Raw genomic sequence first — 15,563 nt, forward strand, 5'->3', positions numbered from 1 at the left:
TCGACACAGGTTAGATCAACTCTTCAATAACATCGACCTGCAACGCGGTTCTGCGACGGACATGTTGCAACGGATGAGAGAGGTAATAGGCCCAAGAACTTTCGACGAAGGTCTATTCAAACAACTCTTCTTGTCAAAACTTCCCCAACAGGTGCAAGCAGTTCTGGTCTCGTTCCAGAACAACGCCTTAGACGAGTTAGCTGCATCTGCCGACCGCATTTTAGAAATTACGAAACCTTCTACTACCGAGGTATTTTCAGTCAAAGAAAAGCCTCACACGACTCAGAATGACATAACCGAGTTATGTCATACACTCACGCGTTATCTTAGTCTTCGTACCGACCGTAAGAGATCGCGCACACCACGTAGAAGCATTTCTTGTAAGCGATCTGTCTCTAGATCACGAGAGACAGATAACCCCGACTGGTGCTGGTATCATAACCAGTATGGAAAGTTTTCCAGAAATTGCAGAAAACCCTGCAATTTTCCCAACACGAAACCGACTGATTCGAAAAGCTATTCGGGAAACTTCCAAGCCGGCACGCGTTAACGGCAACCGTAGCCGGCGAACAAAGCCGTCTGTTATTCGTCACAGATGTGACAACGAGAGTTCGCTACCTCGTCGACACTGGCGCAGAAGTTAGCGTTCTCCCAGCAAATCCTAACGACCGACTTCACGAATCGACCCTAAACTCACAGGCGGCAAACGGAAAACCGATCGCTACGTATGGCAAAAGGTACGTTTACCTTAACGTGGGTTTACGCAAACCCATTCACTGGATTTTCGTTGTTGCAGATGTTTCTATGCCAATCATTGGTATGGACCTTCTACAACATCACAATCTGATCATCGATACGCGCAAACGGAGGCTAGTAGACGGAAACACTAATTTGTCCGTTTGCGTAACTTCTTTTACTGGTTGCAGAGTATCCCCAGTCACAGTTAAACATATGATAGACCCACTCTATCAACCACTACTCGATAAGTACCCTGGGATACAACAAACTCAACCGAAACTACCGTGTGTAACCAGCAATGTTACACATCACATCACGACTACAGGACCACCTGTATTCTCTAAAGCACGACGGCTAGCTCCCGAAAAGCTAAGGTTAGCGAAAAACGAATTCGATCGCATGATGGACTTAGGGATCATACGACCGTCAAGTAGCCCATATGCATCTGCGTTGCACATGGTCCCCAAAAAGGACAGCAACGATTGGCGTCCAACTGGTGGCTATCGGCGATTGAACGCGAAAACCATTCCCGATCGTTACCCGTTGCCTCACATTCACGATTTGACAGCTACCTTGAAAGGTACAACTGTCTTTTCGAAAATCGACTTGGTTAAAGCGTATAACCAAATCCCTATGGCTACTGACGACATACCGAAAACAGCTATCATAACTCCTTTCGGACTCTATGAATTTTTGCGAATGCCTTTCGGTCTAAGGAATGCTGCTCAAACATTCCAAAGATTCATAGACGACGTTTTTCGAGGTCTCAACTTCGTACACGCGTATGTTGACGACTGTCTAATCGCAAGTCCGGACAGAGAAACACATCTCAAGCATCTGGACCTTGTTTTCGAACGACTACAAAAACATGGCATTACTGTAAACGTTCAGAAATGCCAATTTGGAACCGACTCATTAGACTTTCTGGGACACACTATCGATGCTCAAGGTATCCGACCCCTTAGAACCAAAGTGGCGGCCATTCTGGATTACCCAGAACCGACTACCGTCAAGCAATTACGCACGTTTAACGGCCTCGTAAGTTTCTATAGACGTTTCATACCGAAATGCGCATTACTTATGAAACCTCTGACCGACCAACTTCGTGGAAATGCGAAATCCATTAATTTGGATGACACCGCACGAAAAGCATTCTCCACAGTTAAGGAACTGATTGCTAAAGCAACAATGCTCGCACATCAGGACACCGAAGCACCCATTAGCATCGCAGTAGACGCATCGGACTCGGCAATCGGAAGAGTCTTACAACAATGGGTTAACAACTCCTGGCAACCCTTGGCATTTTCTCTAGAAGGTTTCTAGACACTGAATCAAGGTACAGCACATTCGGTAGGGAACTCCTAGCTATGTTTTGTGCTGTACGGCATTTCCAACACTACATCGAAGGTCGTGAATTCACTCTTTTCACGGACCATAAACCGCTCACTTTCTCGTTAAGCTCTCCTTCGGACAAGTACTCTCCCCGTGAGTCTCGACAACTGGACTACATTTCGCAGTTTACTTCAGATATTCAACACATCTTTGGAGCAAACAATGTAGTCGCAGACGCCTTATCTCGCATAACTTCCTTGAACAGTTTCCAAGGAATCGACCTTCTTAAACTCGCCGAGCTTCAAAAAGAAGACAGTGATCTTCAGCATGAGTTATCGTCCACAACACTTAAACTACGCACCAAACAGATGGGAACAGGTAAGGAAACCTTACTGTGTGATACATCTACAAGTAGGGATCGCCCAATCGTGCTGAAACATTATCGACGCAATGTCTTCAACACATTGCACAAACTTTCTCATCCAGGTGTTCGTGCAACCATCAAGCTTATAGCAGAACGATTTTGCTGGCCTGGAATGAATAAAGACGTGAGGGAGTGGGCACGCTCCTGTGTAAGCTGCCAAAAATCTAAGGTTATCAGACAATAAATGTCCCTTAGGCTCATTTAAAACTCCCGATGCTCGTTTCGACCATGTTCATCTGGATTTGGTAGGACCTTTACCAGATTCAAATGGATACTCTTATCTCTTAACCTGCGTAGACCGTTTCACTCGATGGCCAGAAGCAGTACCTATCAAGGACATCACTGCTGAAACAGTGGCCCGCACCTTCGTCGAACGATGGGTAGCAAACTTCGGCTGCCCTTCAACCATCACTACAGACCGCGGACGCCAGTTTGAATCTGATCTTTTCCGTCGTCTGACCACACTTTTAGGAATCACTCGATTCCGAACGACCGTCTACCATCCACAAGCAAACGGGTTGGTAGAACGTTTTCACCGACAACTAAAAGCTTCACTATCAGCTGCAAACGTTTCACAGTGGACCGACGCTCTTCCACTTGTCTTATTAGGTATTCGCAATGCAGTGAAAGCCGACATTGGATACGCTGCGGCTCAACTCGTTTATGGAACGACACTTCGACTTCCAGGAGAATTCGTGGATCCTTCATCCTTCTCAATGAACATGGATCTAACCTCCTACACGAACAGGCTTACAAACGCAATGCGTTCAGTTAAACCTGCTTTCACTCGACCTCAATCAACTGATGTTTTCGTTCAACCTGACTTACGATATAGTACACACGTTTTCGTTCGTCGAGACTCGCATCGACGACCATTCGAATCAGCATACGAAGGACCCTTCAAAGTTCTTCAACGTGAATCTAAGTACTATATAGTCGATAAGAACGGAACCAACGATAGCATCAGCATCGATCGCTTAAAAGCAGCGTATTTAGAAGGAAATCCTATTCACGTCGACTTTCCTTCGGTACAATCGAAAGATACGACTCCACTCATAATTCCTCAACCAACAACCAACACTAGCGATGATACTTCGAATGTATCTGAAAATATACCTAAAACGACGCGTGCTGGAAGAAGAGTAAGATTTCCAGAACATTTAACCGACTACTGCACGTAAGGCACTACTCGACATTTTATATTATCTCGATCTTTCTTTTTAACGATATAAAATTTTTTTTAAAAAAAGACAATTTTATTATGCCTATATATTTATATTTTTATTTAAAAAAAAACAAAACATAAAGAACATTTTTTTAACGCTATTACGTGTGCTTGAGTATATTTTCCATTTTTTCGCCGACATTGTGTTTTTACGCACATACGAGTGTATTTCGACATGCACTTACACTTTCTCTTTTCTTTTCCAGGACGACTGGAAAAGAACGATGCAGTTTACGAGGAGTCGAAATTTTCGTTGTAACTCTTTCTTTTTTTCTATGTCGTACCTCGGTCCCATATAGTAAGGAAAGACGACCAGACGCTGCTACACTTAGTAAGCTATCAGAAGAGTGTTTACCAACGACAAACTCGTTGGGTTTAAACTTCTGGCTGGCCACGTCTTAGGATCGTCACTGCCCCACTAGGGGGGAGTGATCTGTAGCGGTAAATAAATCCCCAAAATAAATAGCTCTGTAAGTTTTCGACATTGGATGCTGACCATATGTTTTAGTGGACTCATCTAGCTGAAGGCGCTCGGTCAGGCATCCGCACCAGATCACGTGTGGTAACGCCGTGCTCAACATCAACCGCAATCGCTAGCCAGATTAGATCAGAGAATTCCGATATATTGGTCATCGCCAAATATACTCTTCCGATCTCCTCGACTCTGTCATTTTGATTTCTTTGGGCGGGAACGAAATAAATTAGGTGTTACTGGTAGAAGCGTTGTCAAACACTGAATACCTGTGACATCATCAGTCTCGTCTAGACTGTTCACCAGGCAGTGCTACGTATTTGGCTTCAATTCATTTTGGACTTACACAAATTTCGTCTACTACGCTATTTTCATCTGTAGCGGTAAATAAATCCCCAAAATAAATTGCTTTGTAAGTTTTCGATATTGGATGCTGATCACATTAGTTTTAATGGATTCACCTAGCTGAAGGCGCTCGGTCATGCATCCTCACCGGATCACGAGTGGGAACGCCGTGCTCAACATGTATTGCAATCGCTAGCCAGATTAGATCAGACTATCTTCGATATATTGATAGCCTATCAAATATATTTTCGAACCTCCTCGCTTCTTTCTTTTGATTTCACTTGGTGGGTACGCTTCATATTAGGTGTTACTGGTCAAAGCGTTGTCAAACTCCGAATACTTGTGGCATCTTCAACTCCAAGAATTCAATAAACAGTACCTAGTATACAAATCAGTTTCGAACTACTGTCTACTTCAAATTATCATTGCTTGTAAACGAGATTGACACAGGCGAGTTCCATAATTTCAGTAGGTCATTTTGTACTACATTTATGATCCGTAATAACACTTCGTAGTTGCTTTCACGTAAAGTAGTCATATATTCTGTCATTGTCGAAATCATGTACATTTATGACTCGTAAGTCAATATACTATGGTAAGACATATTACATATACACGAGCAATCTTAGTCCTTGTCCTACATACGTAATATGTCACTTAACGCTAGGTACTGAGCTCTTTGCATCAGCTTTTTACGAAATGGCCACATTACCTGAACCTTCTACATTTTAGTTATATTGGTGGTTACCACTTTAATTAATGCTTACTATACTCTTTGTATTTGCTATTACTTCACACGGTAAATCATGGCTCGATTTCCTCATTGCACGACAGTCATTTTGATTCCATTTTCGGTTTATTTATATAAAATACGGGTTTGGAAAATATCTAAACGTCCTCTGAAATTCTCCACAAACCACACCATGGTCTTCGCTTATGTTTTTATTCACACATCCAACTGTTACGCTAACAAGACCTAAACGAACGTTCAGTGAAACTGTCAGAATTCGTAAGAACGATTTGTTTCCATTTGACGTTGTAACACATCCGAACTATTGTAGTTATTTAACTGTGACGCCGTACTTTATTTCATGAAGTACTGTTTCCTCGTGGCTGTTATCTAACAGATTATTTCGGTACATCGATTGGCTGTTCAACCACTGGACGGTTTACAACCTGTTCAGTCCATTTGGTGGTCTGACGACATTATCATTCGCGCGAGTCGAAAGTTTATGTGGTCGAGCGAATCTCCTGCAAACTGAAAACGACACTGTTGCCTCTGTCCCAACACTGACAGCGTTTTTCATTGGTATCATTGACATGAGTCCAGAGTGACACTCTTGGTTTCTTATGTTCTTTCGATATTTTCGGTTCACTTATCGAACAAGCACGCAGCACTCACCGCTTATCATCTTTTAGAGACTTCATCGTGCCACAATCGCTCTCGATCTGTAGACTTCAACCTTTACTGACTGTAACAGCAGTCATCGCCTTTTCAAACTCTAACTACAAGTTGATCAATAGCTTCGCACAACGAAATCAAGACTTCTCTTTACGGTTATACGTTTGTACTTACTGTTAGTCTGTTAAATATAGATACAACTAGAATTCGACACTAACGAATAGAAGCTGTCAACGACATTGTTTGAATTTCAACTGTAAAACAATCGCAGCACAAACATCGCCATCAACTGATAATACACTTATCGTACTATCACTATATCATCATTACTCTTGCGATAAACGTAACGTTTCTCACCTGAGGAACGCAATCACTTGTCAGAGGTACCAATTTCAGCGTGACTTGACAAAACTTCAAAACGTTGTTTTTCTATTATTTCTATGGTTAATCGCTTTATATTTAACCAACGTCCTACTAACATATTATTACTCGCTGTTTTCCCGATCAGTTTCTGCCACCTCCTTTCCATTTGTCTTACAGCTCAACAATACCCGAAGGATTCGCATTAATCGTTTGGCAGTCTCGGGCGCGCGACCATTCCGAACATGTTTGGTACCGATTTAAGCGGCCGTTGAATCTGGTAGGGGGTATTGTAGGGCTAGCGACATGTCACTGAGCCCTAGCCAAACCTTCCGGCAGTTAGGTCACTGAATATCGAGCCAATCACCTATCCCTGTAAAGGTCAATGACGGCCAAAGTACATCAATTAATCGTACGCCACGGACTGGGCCATGCGGCGGAGTTCTTAATTTCGCTTGTGTCTACTCTGATAAATATATTTCTGTAATAACATCCTTTGTGTTGTACAGTCTTCAAAGCATCTGTATTACCTTGATACGTCGATGCGGTAGTCCATGTAAGGTGTGGACTACGAGGTATGACTTCGACGTCAGCTGGTTCGTCACACCATTACCGCCTAAATCCATTAGGCCTCCAATCATTTGATATAGATCATGGACGTTAGTGATTTATACACTCATATTCTGATTCTAGGGGACCTCAATATTCCTGAAGTCAATCTCGCGGAGCATACGTATATTGGGGGTAAAACTCTACTGAAGTTCGGTTCTTCAACCTCATTGAGGAGCTGGGATTAGTCAAAAATGTGAAGTTGGCCACTCATTGGAGAAACAGTCAGACGCCGTAACGCTTGGACTGGGTATTTACGAACGAATAATTCCTATTTGATACTCTCAATCCTGACTCTCCCGGGGAGAAGCGATGACGCTATCATAGCGTTTAGTTTTATCAGCAAAACTGAGCAGACATCCCAACAACAAGAACAGGCGCTGGAATTTCAAACGGTTGAATGTATTAGCTTTACAGGACAATGTACAAATGATGTGGATGCTCATTGGGATTTCTTACCACACACTCTCTTATGTGCTACAAAGCAGTCTGTTCTTCAAATGATCCCCAAAATTTACAAGCAACCTACAGTCATCAAGAACCGCCCTCTTCGTTTGCTAAGCTGCAAAAAGGCACCGTTGGGCGGAATAAAAACGAGCTGATAACAACGGTGCATACAGGCAATAAAAACATATAAGGAACATATGCACGAAGGCAGACTTCAGTACCAGATAAAGCTTATCGATAAAATTGTCTACAATTCGAAAAGCTTATTCCGTTATGCAGCCTCTCTTCGACAAGCCAAAACTAGGGTTACTAAACTTCTAGGTCCTAATGGCCCGGCCAATAACGACGGTGACGCCGGTAAACTTTTGACTGAACGGTACTCTCAGGCATTTCAACTGAACCACATTAACTACATTGATGAAAGCTTCATCTGTAACTCCACAGGACATTTCGAAGTGAACCTGAGCGCTGACTTGGTGTCCCAGAAACTGCAGCACCTAAGAAAAAGAAACTTCTGGCCCGGATATGGTTTAATCTGCTATATTGAAGAAAGCAGCTTCAATCCTGGAAACACCGCCCGGCGTGATGTTCTCACATTACCGGAAATTCGGAAGAAGACTCGCATCACACCAATTTTCAAAAGAGGTCGACGCAGCAAACCTTCAAGCAGCGAATGTTGGCTCTTCTCCCTATGCCTTCAAAGATTATGGAGTCCCTGATATGCGAAGTTATACACTACTATTTATTATCCTTACGCTTCTTCTCACCCCAAAAGCATGGTTTCAGGAAGGGTCATTCTTGTATAACCAACCTTCTGACTGAGGTGGATAGATAGACAACCATCCTCGATCGCAAGAGGAAGGTTGGCGTCATTTACCTTGACTTTTCAAAAGCTTTCGATAGGTCCAACCATATATGTATTATCAATAAACTCAAACGACTGGGCATCAGCTCACGTCTGGCTCACTTCATATATAAAAAATTGACACTTTAAGGTCAGGGTTAACTTTGCTTTCTCTCAGGCTATAGAATGTTCTAGTGGAGTCCACCAGGGCTCAGTACTAGGACCTCTACTTTTCTTGATTTATATAAGCGATCTTCCACAACAGGTATCGTCTGAACTATTACTTTTCGCTGGTAATTGTGAAACATTGAGAGGATGATTTGGCACTTCAGAAGGATCTGACTCGACTTCAAAGTTAGGCAGACGATAACGGACTTATCTTTAACACTTCAAAGTGTGAAGTTGTTCATCTGCGACATGTTGCAGACTACAGTTACAACTTAAGAAATTCCTCTCTAGTAGTATGCCGAGATTTAGGAGTCCTGGTACCTTACGATTTGAAGTCATACGCTAACTTTGACAAAAATGACTTTCAAGCAACCCTTGCACTGATAACATTGAAGCGCATTTTTTGGCCAGTTTGACGGAAGAACTTTCCACATAATCTTCAACAGTTACATTATTCCCCATTTAGAGTACGGATACATAGTATTTCCTCCCTCACTCCAAAAGGATACGGATACTCTGGAGCGTATCCAACGGCGAACCACGAAATCGTTTCGAGGACTCAAGTTCAAGCACTATGAATAGCGCCTCCACTCACTAAATCTTTACCCATTAGGGAACAGACGTCTTAGAGGTGAACTTCTAGTGCCTTACAGTACCCTCAACACATCTGGACATCCCCTTAAACGCCCAATTAAGTTTAGTTCCAACACAAACTTTAGTGGTAACGCCCAGAAACTGGAGACACAACATAGCAGAACGGACTGTAGACACAACTTCTACTCTTTAAGAGTTGTCAAATGCTGGAATTCGCTGCCGAATGGACTAGTACAAGCGACTTTTCAGGAGTCCTTTAAGAGGAAACTTGATCTATTCCTAAGGACTAAGGATAATATCTTACTATGGTTTACCAATTTCTTGTTTCTCTATTATCATTAATATACCTAGGTTCCTGTCTTGATGCACTGGTGACCCACTGTTACTATACACGGAAGCCCGTTGAACGAAACCTTCTTTTATTCCGTCCACAACCATTTGAACCGTTTGAATAGTAATAAGAGCTCAAAGATGTTTAGTAGGTTCTGTTAATGTTGTTAAAACTAATCTGAGGGTTGACGCAGTTAACCTTCCAAAAAGAAGGTAAAGGATAGTGTATCCTTTGCTGATTCTGTCAAATGCTCGCGTATAAGTTGAATTTCAACTCAAATCACAATAGTAGGAACCAGGCGAAACAGCGATAAAATATGAAGATCAAATCAGAAACAAACGGGATGATAATCACATCGTAAATCAGGGCAAAAATTAGTGAAACACTTGCTGAATACAATAGATGGGAATAATTTGCCATAAGTCAATATTACTGTCTACAGTTTATGCTTAGACAAAATCAGGTTCACATTCTGCCAAGTTCTTGCCCGCCGAGAGCATGCGTATGCAGTCACTCTCAGACATCAAAAATCAAAGTGTTCGTCATTTTTATGTTGGTATTTGAGGCTGTTTTCTCCTGCCCATTCTTCTAATGACGACAGATATTTCGGACCTCATTTTCGGTTTTATACATCTTATGCCCTCAATAGCTTAACATTTACTTGAGGGAACGATGCAGAGAGAAATTCTTCAGGACCGTTATTGGACATAAGAAAAAAGGAGAATCTAAGAAGACTCCTTGTGATTCCCAAATATCGAAACCCCCTAACTTTAATCCAGTACAGTACTGTTCATATTGCAAGTTAATTTCATGCGAAAGAAACAAGTCAATGATATCAGTCCAAAATACCCTAGTGATTTAGATGATGGCTCTGTGTTAAAAACCTTAGAGTCAGCCTAGTACCACAACAGACGCTCAAGCAAGCACTCACTGTTTCTTGTCCCAGGTAAAGAATTTGATAAACAGCTTTATTGGAAGTCGTCAATAAATTGGTCTTTTGAAACAGTTGGACATTGTTTGATCCTACTGAATTCGGCTTATTTAACCCCCATAACTAAAATGTGACTGACAAGAATTAGATTACCGATGTATCTACGTACTTACTTACTTACTTACCTACCCTGTTACTCCCAATGGAGCATAGGCCGCCGACCAGCATTCTCCAACCCACTCTGTCCTGGGCCTTCTTTTCTAGTTCCATCTAATTCTTGTTCATTTTTTTCATGTCTATTTCCATTTCTCGGCGTAATGTGTTCTTTGGTCTTCCTCTTTTCCTTTGGCCTTGAGGATTCTATGTGAGGGCTTGTCTTGTGACGCAGTTGAGTGCTTTCCTCAATGTGTGTCCTATCCACTTCCAGCGCTTCTTCTTAATTTCTTCCTCCGCTGGGATCTGGTTTGTTCTCTTCCACAGTAGGTTGTTGCTAATTTTGTCCGGCCAACAGATCCGAAGTATTTTGCGTAGACAACTGTTAATAAACACCTGTATTTTCTGGATGCTGGCTTTCGTAGTTCTCCAGGTTTCTGCCCCATACAGTAGAACTGTCTTGACATTTGTATTGAAAATCCTGACCTTGATGTTGGTTGACAGTTGCTTGATAGTTGCTTGACAGTTGATGTATGTACGTAACTAAGGCCATATTGTAAAGGTTACCCTGGAAAACATTTTCGCTGTTAAAAGATTCCATAAAATCCTCTGCGGCCACATGTCTACTCTACTGACAGACTACAAACCCAAGGAAAGCTAACATAATATAGCTTTGGGAGACAGTGCTTCTGAGTTATAACTTCAATATCAAGTATCAGTACCACCGGTCGACCTGATGCCCTCTCTGGGTTGGTTGAAATTCAACACCCTGGACCGGAGGATAGGATCGCACCCTGAAATAAGGTGGTGGTTGGAGGTAATCAACAGGAAACCCTGGACACGGGTTTTGTGCTGCTTGACACTCTTCAGCAAGGTGTACCCATAATATTGAGGGAACTGGTGCTCCCAGACGGATTCGATCCCATGTCACCCAGCTTCACAGTCAGAGACGTTACCACTGGGCTATCCGGGCAATGTCAAGTCACGTAGACTAGTGGCCACATTGCAACTTGGTCGATAGCATTCGATTTGCACTAAGAAGGACTTGACACACATGACACTGATCACCACCCAGTGGTCAATCTATCGTGAAACTATACATGTCTAATCGAAAACCACTTTGATATTATTGTCCATTAACTTACACGACTATAATTTGCCATTAACCAACTGACTAATATTTACATTTGTCTGATTATTAACTCAAAATTGAATACCTGTGGATCCAGAAATTAGGAGTGTAGTGAGAGATGCCATTTGTAGGGACATTCAGGAAAATATCCCAAAAATTATCCTGTTAAGCCTAATGCTATCCTTGGACATGAAATGGTATCATCTTATTGGTCAATATTTATTTAACGTGTCATTTTCCTACTGGCCATTATTGTACAATGTTATTTTCTATTTTATGGTACGTTGTGGTCTGCTTGACTGGTATATAAACAAAGTATGTTTGAAATATAATGATTCATATATCCGAGGCTGAAACTTGTGTTCTGGACTTAACTGGCTGGGTTGGACAGGGAAGCGGGACCAATCAGAACCCTAGGTCGTTCTACGTGTTTGTGCGTCTTTGGTCCGATCAATAATTCGCTACCCCCTTAATTAGCAGCATTTATTTTCACGTTATAACAATTGGCGACGGGGTGAAGAAAAGATACAATCCAAAGTCATCCTGTAATTGGACGAAATCCAGTCTAATTATCAACCAATCAGCATCCAGCTTGTCGTCACTGTCCTTCAACGACATTGGTCATTAGTCATACAGTAATTTTTATCACAGGTGCTGATTCGAAAAAATGACTCTCCCTTCCGATCGATTACAGCTGCTCTTTGAACGACATTTGGAGTTATTAGTCAAATTCCGCATGCAGCTGCTAAATCACTCATGTTATGAAGACGCGTCGGAAGTGGATGGATGGATATCTCAATTACACAGTGAGCTGGAAAATGACAGCAGCCTCCATGAATCCTCGATGAACTGTACTTCAAACGAAACAGTCATCCATGATGCGCCCAGTGGTCCAGTACTTTCTATTCCAGAAACATGCCCGGTAATGGAGTCAAACTCCATCATCCCCGAAACAGCATGTACAGGCAGTAGCATATCCAGCTCACGAAAAGATCCTGTTGTTTTGCCAGAAAATGTGTCCCATACATCAAATAATGGTCAGAAATCTAATACAATTTTGATAGATGCTGTTTGTTTTAGTGACCTATTATCAACTAATGGAATTTTGAAGAGATCTGATGGAAATGTTTCACAAAAATCAAACCCTAATGACCTCATATCTACTGTCGCTGATCCTCACCATCTAATCAGTTCTAGTGGACTCTCTATTCAATGCGGGAAATATGCTTCAAATAGAGTCACACTAACTGTTCCTTGGGTATACGAGGACCCAACATTATTTCGAGGGGGAGGATAGACGCGAGAAAAATTTAAAATCTGGACATCAACTCCGGATCTCCAAAAAAGGGAGGTGTTGGGATATTCAGGAAAATATCCCAAAAATTATCCTGTTAAGCCTAATGCTATCCTTGGACATGAAATGGTATCATCTTATTGGTCAATATTTATTTAACGTGTCATTTTCCTACTGGCCATTATTGTACAATGTTATTTTCTATTTTATGGTACGTTGTGGTCTGCTTGACTGGTATATAAACAAAGTATGTTTGAAATATAATGATTCATATATCCGAGGCTGAAACTTGTGTTCTGGACTTAACTGGCTGGGTTGGACAGGGAAGCGGGACCAATCAGAACCCTAGGTCGTTCTACGTGTTTGTGCGTCTTTGGTCCGATCAATAATTCGCTACCCCTTAATTAGCAGCATTTATTTTCACGTTATAACAATTGGCGACGGGGTGAAGAAAAGATACAATCCAAAGTCATCCTGTAATTGGACGAAATCCAGTCTAATTATCAACCAATCAGCATCCAGCTTGTCGTCACTGTCCTTCAACGACATTGGTCATTAGTCATACAGTAATTTTCATCACAGGTGCTGATTCGAAAAAATGACTCTCCCTTCCGATCGATTACAGCTGCTCTTTGAACGACATTTGGAGTTATTAGTGAAATTCCGCACGCAGCTGCTAAATCACTCATGTTATGAAGACGCGTCGGAAGTGGATGGATGGATATCTCAATTACACAGTGAGCTGGAAAATGACAGCAGCCTCCATGAATCCTCGATGAACTGTACTTCAAACGAAACAGTCATCCATGATGCGCCCAGTGGTCCAGTACTTTCTATTCCAGAAACATGCCCGGTAATGGAGTCAAACTCCATCATCCCCGAAACAGCATGTACAGGCAGTAGCATATCCAGCTCACGAAAAGATCCTGTTGTTTTGCCAGAAAATGTGTCCCATACATCAAATAATGGTCAGAAATCTAATACAATTTTGATAGATGCTGTTTGTTTTAGTGACCTATTATCAACTAATGGAATTTTGAAGAGATCTGATGGAAATGTTTCACAAAAATCAAACCCTAATGACCTCATATCTACTGTCGCTGATCCTCACCATCTAATCAGTTCTAGTGGACTCTCTATTCAATGCGGGAAATATGCTTCAAATAGAGTCACACTAACTGTTCCTTGGGTATACGAGGACCCAACATTATTTCGAGGGGGAGGATAGACGCGAGAAAAATTTAAAATCTGGACATCAACTCCGGATCTCCAAAAAAGGGAGGTGTTGGGATATTCAGGAAAATGTCCCAAAAATTATCCTGTTAAGCCTAATGCTATCCTTGGACATGAAATGGTATCATCTTATTGGTCAATATTTATTTAACGTGTCATTTTCCTACTGGCCATTATTGTACAATGTTATTTTCTATTTTATGGTACGTTGTGGTCTGCTTGACTGGTATATAAACAAAGTATGTTTGAAATATAATGATTCATATATCCGAGGCTGAAACTTGTGTTCTGGACTTAACTGGCTGGGTTGGACAGGGAAGCGGGACCAATCAGAACCCTAGGTCGTTCTACGTGTTTGTGCGTCTTTGGTCCGATCAATAATTCGCTACCCCCTTAATCAGCAGCATTTATTTTCACGTTATAACAATTGGCGACGGGGTGAAGAAAAGATACAATCCAAAGTCATCCTGTAATTGGACGAAATCCAGTCTAATTATCAACCAATCAGCATCCAGCTTGTCGTCACTGTCCTTCAACGACATTGGTCATTAGTCATACAGTAATTTTCATCACAGGTGCTGATTCGAAAAAATGACTCTCCCTTCCGATCGATTACAGCTGCTCTTTGAACGACATTTGGAGTTATTAGTGAAATTCCGCACGCAGCTGCTAAATCACTCATGTTATGAAGACGCGTCGGAAGTGGATGGATGGATATCTCAATTACACAGTGAGCTGGAAAATGACAGCAGCCTCCATGAATCCTCGATGAACTGTACTTCAAACGAAACAGTCATCCATGATGCGCCCAGTGGTCCAGTACTTTCTATTCCAGAAACATGCCCGGTAATGGAGTCAAACTCCATCATCCCCGAAACAGCATGTACAGGCAGTAGCATATCCAGCTCACGAAAAGATCCTGTTGTTTTGCCAGAAAATGTGTCCCATACATCAAATAATGGTCAGAAATCTAATACAATTTTGATAGATGCTGTTTGTTTTAGTGACCTATTATCAACTAATGTAATTTTGAAGAGATCTGATGGAAATGTTTCACAAAAATCAAACCCTAATGACCTCATATCTACTGTCGCTGATCCTCACCATCTAATCAGTTCTAGTGGACTCTCTATTCAATGCGGGAAATATGCTTCAAATAGAGTCACACTAACTGTTCCTTGGGTATACGAGGACCCAACATTATTTCGAGGGGGAGGATAGACGCGAGAAAAATTTAAAATCTGGACATCAACTCCGGATCTCCAAAAAGGGAGGTGTTGGGATATTCAGGAAAATATCCCAAAATTATCCTGTTAAGCCTAATGCTATCCTTGGACATGAAATGGTATCATCTTATTGGTCAATATTTATTTAACGTGTCATTTTCCTACTGGCCATTATTGTACAATGTTATTTTCTATTTTATGGTACGTTGTGGTCTGCTTGACTGGTATATAAACAAAGTATGTTTGAAATATAATGATTCATATATCCGAGGCTGAAACTTGTGTTCTGGACTTAACTGGCTG

This window comes from Schistosoma haematobium, chromosome ZW (assembly GCF_000699445.3).
Source record: "Schistosoma haematobium chromosome ZW, whole genome shotgun sequence".
NCBI classification, from domain to species: domain Eukaryota; kingdom Metazoa; phylum Platyhelminthes; class Trematoda; order Strigeidida; family Schistosomatidae; genus Schistosoma; species Schistosoma haematobium.